This window comes from Eleutherodactylus coqui, chromosome 10, assembly GCF_035609145.1.
Source record: "Eleutherodactylus coqui strain aEleCoq1 chromosome 10, aEleCoq1.hap1, whole genome shotgun sequence".
In the NCBI taxonomy this organism is placed as follows: Eukaryota; Metazoa; Chordata; class Amphibia; order Anura; family Eleutherodactylidae; genus Eleutherodactylus; species Eleutherodactylus coqui.
In genome coordinates, this window is record NC_089846.1 from 6612773 (window position 1) to 6628048 (window position 15276).

Sequence of the window (15276 nt, forward strand, 5' to 3'; positions counted from 1 at the left end):
TGTCAGTCTCTGGTTCTGGAAGGGAAGTAAACACTCGAGAATATACATTAGTTAAGTGTTTTGTGAGAGCAATAACAGAGTTTGTCAGGCTACCAGGCTGCATCTGGAGTTATCATGTAAATACAATCCTAACCTAGGGGCCGACCCAAAAAGTACCTGATATAGGCTGAGGCCTATTCTGTCAGGTGTGTACCTTACAGAGAAGACTACAAAGGGAAGGCACTCGATCCATGGTCTATTGAGCTCTGCCATGGTCTTCTGGATCGTGGTTTCTAAGGTACTATTTAAACTTTCTGCTCTACCACTACTTTGTGGATGGTACGGAGCATAAAAGGCCAGTTCTACCCCCAACACTTTCATTACTTTCTGCATCACTTCTCCCATGTAGGGAGTACTTTGGCCACTCTCAATCGTCTCTGGTACTCTGTACTTGTATACCATCTCAGAGATCAGTTTTCGGTGGTGGCGTTTGTGAGTGGGTATGCCAGACTGGCTACCCTGAGAACTGGTCTAGGCAGACCAGAATGAACTTGTGGTACCTGCCCACCCTTGGCAGTTGGAAGTAGTCTACTTGAAGATGCTGGAACAGGTAGTAAGGATGAGAGGTGCACCACATGTGAGCCTATACAGACCTACCCACAATGTTCTGTGCACAAATCAGGCAGCCCTGTGTGTGTTTATCTGCCGTGATGCTAAATCCTGGTGCAGACCAGTGACTAGCAACCACATTTGTCATAGCTGTTTTGGACAGGTGTGTATTTCCATGAGAGGCCGGAGCCATGATGGGATAGGGGCCTGTGGGAGACAAGGCTTGTTGGATACCATCCATTTATCTCCAGGTGTCTCTCTGCCCCTCTTGCTGGTTCCCATTGTTCCTTTCTCCCCCCTTTGGTTGCCTGCTTTTGTAACTGCATCAACAGGTCATAATCCACCGGGGGTGTGTGTGTGATGTCTGAGGGGGTACCTGTACCGCCCCAACCCCTGGAGGATCATGTCTGGGCTTCTGTGTGGCTGTCTTCACAGCCTGATCAGCCGGGTGATTTACGGTTGCCTCTTTTGTGCCATCCTTGGAGTGGCCTTTTGTCCCATTATTAGGCCACTCTCTCTCTCTGGCAGTAAGAGGGCTTCCATCACTGCTTGTACACCTTTTCTGTTTTTAATTGCTTTCTTTTCCCAAGATTGACCTCGCTCTCCAGATGGGTCCGTAGTCATGAGCAATGCCATAGGCATAGCGGGAGTCTGTGTAGATGTTAGCCATGTTCTCATGAGCATGAGGTACGGCTTTGACTACATCATGTAAGGGGAGTACAGCATAACCTGTGTAGAACCTGCCTTCTTGACCGTACCTCGATCCATCCACAAAAAGTGCAAAATCAGGGTTTTCTAATGACTGATCAACATGACTGAATCCCCCGTCTCCCAGGCCATTAGCTAGTACATAGTCATGTGTATCAAGCTGAGAGGGAAAATCAGGTTATTATTCCCACTTCCCTCCATTCTCCAGAGGTAGCAAGGTAGCTGGACTGAGGGCGATGCAATGCTGACAGGTTGAGTGGCATGAGCCAGGCACACTGTAGGCAAAAGTGGCATTCTATGGAGCAAAGTCTAAGTGAAAACCTTTTGCAGTGTTCTAAATACTATAATGTAAATTGAAAGCGATCTCAGAACCTTTTTTTTTCTTTTTCTCAGCTGCAGTTAGCATTTCTAACACAAGAGGGCACAACACAAGCATCAGGATGATGGCGTGTTGCTTAATATGCTGAAGGGGAGGAGGATATTGCCAGCCAGCCAGTCAGTCTGCGGTGGAATATCAGGGACAGCACTGCTTATCACTGCTTATCCTGAATGAATAAAAATTACAGTTGCAGTGAAGACTGACACTAAATTATACAAAGACGTAGAAAAAAAATACAAAAATGTGGCTGAAATTGACATCCTACTCTGAGCAGTCCCTACTAGAGATGAGCGAACGTGTTCTTAACGAGTACTTACGCACCCGGACACCGGCTTTGTGTTCGCGCGTAAAGGTTCGGGGGGCGCCGGGGGGCGGGGAGAGGCGCGGCGGCGCGGGCGGCAGCAGCGGGGAACAGGGGGGAGCCCTCTCTCTCTCCCTCTCCCCCCCCACTCCCCGCCGCACCCCCCCGCGCTGCCACGGCGACCCCCGAACTTTTTTCGCCCGAGCACAGAATTCCTCGCAAAGTTCGGTGTTCGGGCGAAAAGGGGCGGGGCCGAACACGTTCGCTCATCTCTAGTCCCTACCTATAAGCAGAGTGACCATCCTCACAAGAGCAGCCCTGCGCTGGAACCTCAGGTCTGACTATCCTTAAATGGGTGCAACTCAGAACCAGAAGGAACGGGCAGCAGAAAGCCTACAGTAGACCCCCAGAGTCACAGAAGCATAGGACAGTTCAGGCAGTAGGATGCACAGCAGGGGACATACAGATATGCCTAAAACAGGCACAGCACAGAGTGTGACAAACAAACATCAATTAAAGTGCATCAGTTCCGCTTAAATAGAGGTAATGACTAATGAACCAGTCAGGTGAGCTCAGAAGAAGAAAGGTGAGTAACCCTCTCAGTGCTGGACAGAAGCAGACCGGGGACGCAGAGGGACGCTAGTTCAGCTGCAACAGCATCATACAAAGAAAAAGTTACAGAAGTTCTACAACTCTCCTCATCTTGCATTAAAGGGGTTGTCCCACGCCAAAACGTGTTTTTTTGTTTTTTGCATTTTTTTTTGTTCAGCGCAGGACAAACCCAAGGGATGTGTTGAAATTTAAAAAAAATTTTTACTTACCCGAATCCCCTCTCTGCAACTTCTTCCTTCTTTTCTTCCAAGATGGCTGCCGGGATCTTCACCCACGATGCACCGCGGGTCTTCTCCCATGGTGCACCGTGGGCTCTGTGCGGTCCATTGCCGATTCCAGCCTCCTGATTGGCTGGAATCGGCACACGTGATGGGGCGGAGCTACGCGATGTTGCGTAGAAGGGGGCGGAGCCAGAACGCCGCTCGTGCCCGGACCGACCAGAAGGGAGAAGACCCTTCTGCGCAAGCGCGTCTAATCGGGCGATTAGACGCTGAAATTAGACGGCACCATGGAGACGGGGACGCCAGCGCAGGGAAGGTGAGTATATAACTTCTGTATGGCACATATTTCATGCACGATGTATATTACAAAGTGCATTAATATGGCCATACAGAAGTGTATAACTTAACTTGTCATCGCGGGACAACCCCTTTAACCATTTATCTATTCCTATATATCCATAGGTGACACAATCACACTCTTGCACTGTATGTATATTAATCATCATGTACAGCAATGATCAGTGTTAGGATATCAAAACATACAGGACAAACAGTACGGTGGTTAATTGTCACATAGTTGTCCACAGATTCTGCATGAACTTGCTGCATGTCATAGGGGGACACAGACTAGGAAGGGTCTCCCTTTCTCCCCCATTTCCCCCCTTGTGGAATGAAAAAGTCTTTTCCAGCCAACAAGTACATATGTGGGAAATTTAAGCACAACGCTAAAAAAAACTATTGGGGGGGGGGGGGTGCTAAACACAGACTGCAGGTCAGATAATCGGGGGAAAGGTGTTTGCAGGTGGGATGGAGGGGATTTGAATATTCCTATGCAAGATTTAGCAAAGACACTCATCATTGCAGTGCAGAAATTGGGATGCCAGGTAAAAGGTACATTGATGGGAGATGAGAAGCCAGCTCATTACTGCTGCAGAGCTAAGAGATGACCCCTGGGCCGAAGGTACTGTTACAGCAGATGCTAAAATGGCCGCTGGGCCCTGGCTGGCACTGAAATGGTACCAAAATCGTGGCCTGACTGGACGATGGTGACCGGCCGGTCCAGGAATACTACATACTAGACACGTATCAAAATACATCATCTGTGACACGGCTAAGGTGGTGCCCTCAGATGGTGAAGAAGGGCTGGCCTTCCTTTGTCTGTAACTCAAAAGCACCTGAAACAAACACCATATTGTAACTGCAACTATCTTACTTTAACTTCTGTCCCTTATGGTTTTCCGCCATTCCTCTGCTTATAAACTTTCCCCCGCAGTGTACGGGAATCCGCACACCTTCACTAACTTACTCATTTTCTTGTAACATCATCGTCCCTTGTCGCCACCAGATCACATGCTAAAATGCCTTCCTGAGGCTTAGACTGCCTCCTGCCATCTCTCCTTAGTGTTCCTGTGGTATACCCAACTGGAACCCTAACCGCTTAACTCTTTCCTGTTCCGTTCTCTCACAGCCCTCTGGCTGATCCTGGTGGCACAGACACCTCTCCATACTGTGCCCACTTGCTACTGCCTGCTCCTCTATCTCTCTCAGAGACAATCCCACCCTCTCTTCAACTGGGTAATAGACGTTAAGGCAGAAAACCAGGACCTCAGGCGAATATGGCGTAATGTGGTGGCAATCTAGCAATTTAACCTCAAATCCTGGTCTCTAGGTTTTAACTAGACGCCATCCACCCTCATTTATACCAACATAAGCCCAGTAAAACACGTAGGACATGTCATACATTAGACAATACCAGTAATAGGAGGCTGTGGAGGATACTCGTTATTAAGGATGTTCCCACTCTCGCTTGACCGCGATGCGTATCCAGCACTCTGCTTCAGTGACTTGCTTCACCGCAGTGTCACTAACGCAGAATACCCACGCTAATTTTCCTGCAGACTTAACCGCCGGTTTACTTAATCCTGGAAGTTTTTTTCAACCATTAACACACATGTAACATAAAACCGGGCAGCAGATATTCAGTATGACAGGCTTAGGGTTAACAGACACCAGGCAAGAATATCACTTGTCTTTGGTGGCCGCCGACTAGCCGTATAAGTCACAGAAACCAAAACCAACCAGGGAGGCAGGCATACTGGTAAGTAACAGAAAGTGTCCCACCATACTCTAGGAGGTGATCAGTCTCCACTGCGTCCGTCTGGTTGGTTCTGGTCTCTAGCGACTTTTCTCACAGCCACAACCTGGTGTCCCATCTGGGGTGCCATCTGTTATGGATTGGTCCCTCTAGGCCATCAGATTGCTTGGGTATCCTCTTCCAGGCTGGTACTTCCCGCTAAAATTTGTTGTGACAGTGTTGACAGTCCCATACGAGTCTTTTTGGATTGTGGAGCTAGTATTAATTTAATACATCAGGAGACTGTCAAACGTTTAGGCTTAGAGATGAGTGCTTTGGATGTTCCCATCCCTGTGTCCGCCATTGATGCTGCTCCACTATTTCAGAGAAATCTGAGTTTTTGTGTACCTAATGTCCATTTAAGGATTGGGTTGTTCCACAGGGAATGTATAACACTATATGTCATGGAATCCCTCCCTACGCAAGTAGTCTTGGGGTTGCCCTGGCTGCGCTTACACAACCCAGTAGTGGACTGGGAAAAGGGGGACATTGTTAAATGGAGCCGTGGTGGTCTGTCCGGTTGCATTTCTGCTGATATAGCCTCCATTCAGGCTGAGGAGTTGCCTGAATTTATAGCAGACTTCTCTGATGTGTTCTCCCAAGAGGGGGCAGACAAATTACCACCACACAGAAAGGGGGATTGTGCCACTGAACTTCTCCCAGACTGCAAGTTCCCCAAGAGTCACATGTTCAACATATCGGCCCCTGAGAGACAGGCGCTCAAAGATTATATCCAGGACAGTTTGAGAAAGAGTCATATACGGCCATCTAATTCCCCACTAGCAGCTGGGTTCTTTTTTGTTAAGAAAAAAGATGGCGGGTTACGTCCCTGTGTTGATTAATCCAGATTAAGGAGGGGGACGAGTGGAAGACTGCGTTTAATACCCCAGAGGGGCATTTTGAGAGTCTGGTGATGCCTTTTGGTCTCACTAATGCCTCTGCGGTATTCCAGTCCTTGATCAATGAGGTTCTCTCTCAATTTGTGGGCAGATTTGTACTAGTATACTTGGATGATATTTTGATCTTCTCTCCGGATTTGGAGTCCCATGTCTCTCATGTTCGCCAGGTCCTCCAAGCTTTGGTGAGAATTGTTTGTTCGCCAAAAGAGAAAAGTGTGTGTTTGCTGTACAAGAGGTCACATTTTTGGGGCATATAATTACCCACGAAGGGTTCATGATGGATCCTGAGAAGGTCCGAGCTGTACAGGATTGGGTCCTACCAGAAAATGTGAAAGCCTTACAAAGGTTCTTGGGGTTCGCCAACTATTACCGTAGATTCATTAGGAATTTTTCGGTGATAGTTAAACCTCTTACTGATATGACTAAGAAGGGGTGCTTTCCTACTAAATGGTCGACGGAAGCCATGCCGTCATTTCAGAGATTGAAGAGGTGTTTTGCTACTGCTGCGGTTCTAGTGCAGCCAGATTCTTCCAGGCCCTTTATTGTTGAGGTCGATGCTTCAGAGGTGGGGATTGGAGCAGGTCTATCTCAGGGAACGGAGACATTGCAAGATCTCCGCCCGTGTGCATTCTTCTCCCGTAAATTTACGTCTTCGGAGCGAAATTATGACATTGGGGACAGGGAATTGCTGGCGATTAAATGGGCATTCGAGGAGTGGCGTCATTTTTTAGAGGGGTCACAAAGTAACAGTTTTCAGGGATCACAAAAACCTCATATATCTGGAATCTGCCAAGAGACTTAATTCCAGACAGGCACGCTGGTCGCTTTTCTTTTCCCGTTTCAATTTTTTAGTTACATATCGCCCAGGCTGGAAGAATGTGCAGGCCGATGCTTTTCTAGAAGTTTTCTTCCAGTAGTTTCTGAGGAACCTCCTGCCCCTATCCTGTCTGAAGGGGTGGTGGTGTCAGCAGTGTCATTAGAGTTAGAGGAACAAGTCCGTAAAGCACAAAATTTGGCCCCGTCAAAGCTTCCGGCTGGGAAGCTTTTTGTTCCTGTTCATCTAAGGTTACAGGTGCTGGCCGAGATTCACAGTTCGGTGTTAGCCGGGCATCCGGGGATTAATAATACCTGTAGGCTACTCTCGAGAATTCCTAAGAGACCATGGACGCATTTGTCCATGGACTTCATTACGGATTTACCACCTACCGATGGCAACACTGTTGTGTGGGTGGTAGTGGACTGGTTTAGTAAAATGTGCCATTTTGTGGCACTCCCCGGTTTACCTAATGCCAAGACGTTGGCGAGTTTGTTCATTTGCCACATCGTTATACTACATGGTTTGCCAGAGAATATAGTCTCCGATCGCAGCGTACAATTTGTGTCTAGCTTTTGCCGAATAATCTGCTCTCGTTTGGGTGTCCAGCTTTCGTTTTCTCGGCATACCATCCTGAGACCAATGGGCAAACTGAGAGGTGTAATCAGAACCTGGAGCAGTATTTACGTTGTTATGTCTCAGAAAATCAGGAGGACTGGTCGAAGTTCTTACCACTAGCCGAGTTTGCTCTAAACAATAGACCGCTGGAGGCTACGGGGACTTCACCGTTCTTTTGTAACTACGGATTTCACCCATGTTTTGGCCCCCTTTCCAAGAGGGTTTCGGAGGTACCAGGAGCAAATGAGTTTTGTTCCGATATTGAGGCCGGGTGGGCAGAGGTCCAGAAAAATTTACAGCGATCCGTTTGGCGCAGCAAGCGAGTTGCAGACAGTCACCACTCTGAGGGGGCGGGATTCTGTGTTGGAGACTTGGTGTGGTTGTCTACCAGAAATATAAAACTCAAACAACCATCCACTAAACTGGGCCCGCGATTTATCAGTCCGTTTAAAATAATTGAGAAGATTAACGCGGTGGCCTTCCGGTTAGAAATTCCCAGCACGATGAAAATTAACAATGTGTTCCATAAATCTCTGCTCAAAAGATTCATCGATTCTGGGAATGACTCACCACCCCCGGCTCCTGTGCTAGTGGATGGGGAGGAGCAGTTTGTAATCAGCCGCATTCGGGACTCCCGTCTAGTCAGGAATTCCCTGCAGTACCTGGTGCACTGGCGCGGTTATGGCCCAGAAGAGAGGTCATGGGTTCCTGCAGCGGATGTCCATGCAGATCGTCTGGTAAAAAATTTTCACAGATCAAACCCTGGTCGTCCTGGTTCTAAGGGTCCTGGTTCTAGAAGGGGAGGTACTGTTGCAGTCGTTCTGAGGCCTGTACTTTGCTTGCAGGCCAGATCAGGTTTTGGGTGTGCCCTTGCTTCTCCTGGAACTGAGGGGTGTGGTAGTTGCAGGAGTAATGTCAGTCAGCACCTGGTGCTGAGTAGCCTGACTCCTACTTAAACAGTGCCAGCATGATCTCCTGTGCTGGTCAATCCTTCAGTTTCCTTTGGACAGCGACAGAGGAACACACCTTAGCTGAAGCTCCAAGCTAAGTTCTTTTATGCTTTGTTTGGTTTTCTGTTTTTTCCTTTTGTTGTGCTAGGGCTCCCTGACAGGGACTGGTCAGTGGCCCAGGCACGCGTGCGGGCTCGCACTTGTCAGCGCGGTCAGTCCGCCGAGTAGGCAGGGCCCCCTCCCGGGTTAGGGGACGATAGGGAGAGAATTCCCCTTAGCTTTTGTTTCCTTTTGCACAGTTGGGCCTTTTGTTTGTGTTTTTGAGGTTGCATGTTTGGAGGACGCAACAGTTATTTTGTATCCTACCAATTTTGGTACAAACTTTTTAACGGGTTTTACAGGAATTTATTTGACCTGGGCTTGGCAGAGTCGTGTTCTGCTAATAAAACCACTCATTCTCTCCCACCACCAACCCCTTACCCCCCTTTCTTACAAATAGAAAACACTATTAGGCAACTATTTATTTTGGATAATTTTGGCCACAGCAGCCATTTTATTACGAACAACATTAAACATAAATAATTATTTATTTTAACAGACTATTAATAACATTATATGCTACGAGGGGAGGACCATGGCGCCCCAAAATCTGGCTTCACAACCTAAACGTAATTCTCTTATTTTACCTCCAGCGTACCTCCACAGGCTCCTATAGGGCTAATTTATAAAAGACCACCAGCTCTGAGAGACTACCCCCTGTCAGAGCCACAAAGCGCCAGACCCTACCATACTCATTCCAATGAAGAGGGGGGAGGGGTTGGAGATGGGCTATCCTCACCCTAACTCCCCTCCAACTAATTTAGAACCGACTCCAAAGACCCCTCACCTGTCACAGCGCATATGACTTTAAGCCCTCAAGACTGCGAAGCTCCTCACAACAATAAAGCTTTCTGAATCTCCTCCTTAATCGCCAGAACCCGCATAACAATGCTATCTGCATTTACATTGACAGCGTCCTTGAGCCAGTAGTTCCCGTGTCCTGACTCTAAATCTGGATGCCTAATTGCCACTCCCCCATTACGAGCCATTAACCCCTTAATGACACGGCCCCTTTTTCTTTTTCCATTTTCGTTTTTTCCTCCCCCCTTCAAAAAAATCATAACTCCTCTATTTATCCATCAACGTCTCTGTATGAGGGCTTGTTTTTTGCGGGACGAGTTGTATTTTTCAATGGTGCCATTTAAAGTTCCATATTATGTGTAATGGAAAATATTTGATTGTAAGTAGAGATGAGCGAACGTGTTCGGCCCCGCCCCTTTTCGCCCGAACACCGAACTCTGCGAGGAATTCTGTGCTCGGGCGAAAAAAGTTCGGGGGTCGCCGTGGCAGCGCGGGGGGGTGCGGCGGGGAGTGGGGGGGAGAGGGAGAGAGAGAGGGCTCCCCCCTGTTCCCCGCTGCTGCCGCCCGCGCCGCCGCGCCTCTCCCCGCCCCCCGGCGCCCCCCGAACCTTTACGCGCGAACACTGAAGTCCTCGGAAAAGCCGGTGTCCGGGTGCGCAAGTCCTCGGTAAGAACACGTTCGCTCATCTCTAATTGTAAGGTATTATAATTGTTATATGGATTTAAAACTGCGCAATGACAAACACCATTGAAATATACCAGGAGAAGCCACTTCACAAACTAGGTTGTGTAACTATACTGAGGGACATATATCTAGATGAGATAAGAATATCAAGGAGCTTCCACATGTCGGCTCAAGGGGCCCTACCAAGAATATCAAGATACTAAGGGAGGGGGGGGGGGTTGACGCCTCACACTAAGGATAGAGAATAATGTAACAAAGTTATAAAAGTAGTTCATGAACTGGATATATGTGAGTGTACATATATATATATATATATAGATGTACATGTATGTGTGTATGCCTATATGTGTATAGATATGTGTATATAAGTGACATTTGAAATGTTACGCCACAGAATCATCCTGCACAGATCGCGTAACCATATTCCTAGCTAAGACATATGTTGAGATAAGATGAGAACTTCGAGCTACTTGGGGCGTCTCAAAACTCCGTCAAGAGGTTACACACTGCTGACTTGGAAGTTTCTGGAAGGTATGCAAATGAAGGATTAGAATGTATCCAGTGAATGTCAAGAAATGTCTGAGAAGTAACCAATCAGAGTTCAGATTGAGAATTGTGCAAAGAACTATGATATTTCTTGAATTAATGAGATGTAGCCAATGGACACGAAGAAGGGTTAAGTTGACCTATGAGAAATGTTGGATTGGAAACTAACCAATAAACTGCATAGTTAATTGTCCAATGATGCTGCGACACCCCAATGTAAGGAGGCTATAAATAAAATGCCCAACTTCTATTTGTTGGGAATTCTTTGATGAACCCATAACTGTGTGGGCTCTGTCATTTAATTCCTCCATCATGACATACTGAAGTCTTGGTTTGGGCAGCCCTACTGCACGGGTCACCAGGACTTCAGTCACAGGGTACACTCTGCTGTCCCTCATCAGGCTGTCGCCGTAGCATGTACCTTATGACGTCACTCACAAGGTACACTCTGCTGTCCCTCATCAGGCTGTCGCCGTAGCATGGGTCATATGACGTCATTCACAAGGTACACTCTGCTGTCCCTCATCAGGCTGTCGCCATAGCATGGGTCATATGACGTCATTCACAAGGTACACTCCGCATTCCCTAGACGGCCATATGTTTTTGCCGTAACAAATGTACTGAAAAAACTTCCAAGTGGAGTAAAATGAAAAAAGAAACGACATTCCGCCATCTTTTAGTGCGTCTTCTTTCTACGGCACACAAACGGCAGCAAAAGCAACATGATAACTTTATTCTATGGGTCGGTACGATTACTACGATACCAAACTTGTATAGGTTTTTTCTTACTATACTACTCTTTTTTTTTCAAAGACATTTAATTTTTTTCAATTATTTTTTTGCGGTCATTTTGTGCGCACAATAACTTTTTTATTTTTCCGTCGACGTAGTTGAGCGAGGGAACACATACGACTTTCTGATCGCTTTTTATTGCGTTTTTTCTGGGAGGCAGGGTGACTGAAAAAGTGCATTTCTGGCGGTCTTTATTTTTTTTTCGGACGACGTTCACCGTGTGGGAAAAATAATCCACTACTTTGATAGATCGGACTTTTACGGACGCGGCGATACTAAATACATATTTTTATTTTGTGATTTAGATTTTTTATTAATAGATATGGCTTGATAGGCAGTCTGGTAAGCCAGCCCTGGGGCCTTTCATTAGGCCCCCGGCTGCCATGACACCTGCACGGCTCCCCCGATCTCACCGCGTGCGGGGGGGGGGGGGGGCATGCAGGACCGCCAAACATCGTTCAAGGGATTTAAATGCCGCTGTCAGAATTAACACGCAACCTCTCTTCATACATACCCCACCGGGGTAGGGGTTAAAGCGGAAATCATTTGATTATTTCTCCCCTCAGGTCCTGTTAATCTTCTTGATTGACCGAGCATTGTGCCAGGTTTTATGTGGAATAATTTCTGACCATAGTATTACTGAACCCGGGAACATGGACCAAAGGCGCACGATATCGTATTGAATATCTCATATCAATTCCTCTGGTGTCAGCTTCCTAAATCGCTTCCTTCAACGTGCAACACTAAAATATCTGGGGTCGGGGGCGTGGCCTGGCAGCCGTGGCAAGGAGAGCTCCGCTATTAGATTACCCTTTCAGGCTCTAATCTTTGACCAAAACCTTCGGGAGAGATCCGGAAAGTGGCGGACGGGTCTCACCAGGACTAGCAGAGCATTTTGAGCCGCTTCAAGGACAGATCAGGGCCGGCGAGGGGTGAGGCCCACCTGATCTAGGGAAGTCGCGGGCTGGAGTGCCAAGCGCCGTCGGCCAGGGAGAGACCCGGAAGCGACTGGAATTGGGAGCGGCAGGAGAGGTGAGCCTAGAGAGCTCTACTGCAGCGAGGAGAATATCGCCAAGCACGGAGGAGCGGAGGAAGAACAACGCTTGGCGGGAAACAGGAGACCAGGGGCGGGATGCTGTGGAGAGTTGAGGAAGCAGGCCCTAGGCAACGGCTACGAACAGAGGACTCCCCTGCACCGCCGGAGACATCCGCTGCCCCTGAGACTCTCACCTGCAGCGCCGGTTACTGTCGGCAACAAGAGAGGGACTCCCCCACATGGCTCGTTGCCGGAGGGAACATCCAGAGGACACCGGGGGCCACGGTGAGTGTAGCCTTGCCCCTCCACCCACACTCTCCAGTGGATACAGCACAGGGCTGTGGTGGCCGGGGGACTACTGCTGTAGTGGTACTACCGGCCCAGGGCGTGGAGGCATCCCCCCGTACACCAGATAGCCTCCAATCTGTGTGAGAACACAGTCAGGCAGCCCCCCTCCCCCCCCCCCCCCCCCCCCCCGCTGAGGCTGTGGAGGAGAGAAGAGACCTCAGGAGAGGAAGACTGTCAGAAAGCTTAAGCCAAAAGAAATAAGGGGGTAAAGAGTAAGAAAGAAGGAAATCCCTCAAATAAATAAATAAAATATAAATAGCAGACAGAGAGAAAGGGGAACACCCCTCCCCCCAACATACGCTCCAGAGGCAGAACTCACACCTCTATTGATCACAGCACCTTCCTGATTATACTGCCACAGCCACCACAGACCAGGCCACGCAAACAACGGCTAATATTCGCCAGCAACACCAGACAATTTAAAGCCGCTTTCACTGAGGGACATAGAGCCCTAATTTTTTGTGAGAGGCAACTCTCTACCTCAACTATTCTCCACGGCGTGTCTTACCTCTGCAAACATAGGTGGACTTTAAACTCTCGCCGGCTTATGCTGTGAAACTACCAATGCAAAAACCCAGTGGACGCATGTTCGGAGGTTATATGCTGCTATATTGACCCCCGACCGGCTGGTGGTAGGTGAAAACATTAAGCTGCAACGCCCAATCTTACAAATGAACTGATCTTCTCTACTATTACATCCAATCTACTATGCCAAAGTACGGGAAACATTCCAAAGCAGCTCCATCCCATAATTCATCTCAAACAATCCCAGAAATTTTTGGCTCCCAACAATCTTCAGATATGGAAGATCAAGGCCCGAACCATCCCCCCACTTCTCAAAATAATGACCCAACTTCCTCAAATCCTTCTCAAGGTAGCTCTAATCTCTCAAGTCTTGATAGTAAAGACCTATACGAGAGCATCCAAGAGCTATTGAAAAAAGAATTACAAGGAGCTATCTCTGAATTTTCCAAACAAATACAAGAGCTTGGCCAACGGTTAGATGAAGCTGAAAATAAAACTGATGAAATTATCGAGGCAATGGATCTCGATAGAAACCATATTAAAGAGAACTAAGAAAAAATTGACCAATTAGAACTAAAGCTCGAAGATCTTGAAAATAGGTCAAGAAGAGCGAACTTACGTATCAGAGGACTACCCGAGCACTTTGTATCACTTAAAGAAGCAGCATTGAATATCTTCCAGGCCTTACTACCACAAGCGGACCTGAACCTCTTTAGAATGGATCGTATCCATAGAGCCCTAAATAAACCCCGCAACCCAAACCAACCCAGAGACATCATTTTAAAACTCCATTATCCAGAAGCTCAAGACATGATCCTCGCTGCTGCCAGAAATGTCTCCCCACTTCCAGGGACAGAGCAAGGAGTACAGATTTTCGCGGACTTAGCCCCATCTGCTCTCGAACTCAGGCGACATCTATGACCTATTACTTTGGCATTACAAAAGGCACAGCTACGCTACCGCTGGGGCTTTCCGTTTATGCTATCCTTTAAAATTGAAGATCATTCATTCGCTATCCGAGGGGCAAGAAATACTTTGGGCTGCAAATATTCCACTTGATGACCTCCCAACCTTAAGACAACAGCCTCCATTATCCCAACACCCTGCAAGGCTTTGGGACAGCAGACACCAGAGGTCCCGTCCACCGCCCTCTCAAGTCGCTACATAAAGATGACCTGGAACACCTCGGCAACCTAACAGAACTGTAATGTATAACCTTTTCAGATTCACACTTAAAGGACATTTTCAATGCATTATTTCCCCACTTCCAGAGAATGCACGGATTCTGCACCTTAACCTACAACAATAGTAGAGTTTAAGTTTGTTTATTTTCATAAGATCCCTACCACCACCACCACGGACAATACTCTGTCCGACTGGTTCATGCACTTAGGATGGTTCCCTACAAGGACTTCCCTCGCATCTTAGATGTTCTCATGTTTATGATTACTAGGAAAGTTATTAGTAATGTTTATTTGATTGTTATTTCTGATGCAGGGTACTACATTCTGTCTCCAATAATACTTCCCACTCCCCAGAAAAACCTTAGGGCTTCTCCTTAAAGGAATAGGCCCAACCAATTACCTCCTGACATCCGCATACAAACTACCTCAAAACATTATGTGTAGAGTATTGAGTCATAACGTCCGAGGTCTTAACTCCCCAAGCAAATGCAGAAAGGGTTTCATTGATTATGAAAGCCACAAACCCGATATCATTTGTCTACAAGAATCTCACTTCTCAAGGGCGTCTACCCCAAAATACTTCAACCCTCGTTACCAAGCAAATTATCACTCAAGATACGTCAACAAAAGCAGGGGGGTATCTACCTTCCTACGCAACTCCCTCCCCTTCACACTGATGAACTCTTTACACGATGATCAGGGGCGATATTTAATCCTAGTGGGAGAGCTATACAATGATAAACTTTGTATTGTAAATACTTATGAACCAAATGATAACCCAATAGAATTTTTCTTAGCAACTTGTGATATTCTCACTCCTTTAGAGTACACTAGAATAATATGGTGCAGAGATTTCAACTTTACTTACGACCATAACATCGACTCCACCTCTCCGGTCTCTTCCCCGAGGGATAAAAATTTGAGGACTAGATTCAAAGAAGCATTCCAACTATTATCATTATCTGATACCTGGAGAGAATTCAATCAACACAAGAGAGGCTACACCTACTTTTCCCCAGCCCACAAACACTAGTACA

General features: G+C 47.3%; 1 long non-coding RNA gene across 2 annotated transcripts in view; it reads left to right on the forward strand.

The window, feature by feature from the left end:
* The window catches only part of LOC136579980 (uncharacterized), a 131075-nt gene extending 129208 nt beyond the window's left edge, over positions 1-1867 (forward strand). For both annotated transcript variants that reach the window (XR_010786937.1, XR_010786938.1), the window contains one exon: positions 1690-1867. This is a non-coding gene — a long non-coding RNA (uncharacterized lncRNA). The remainder of the gene's footprint in view (positions 1-1689) is intronic.
* The last annotated feature ends 13409 nt before the right edge of the window (positions 1868-15276 follow it).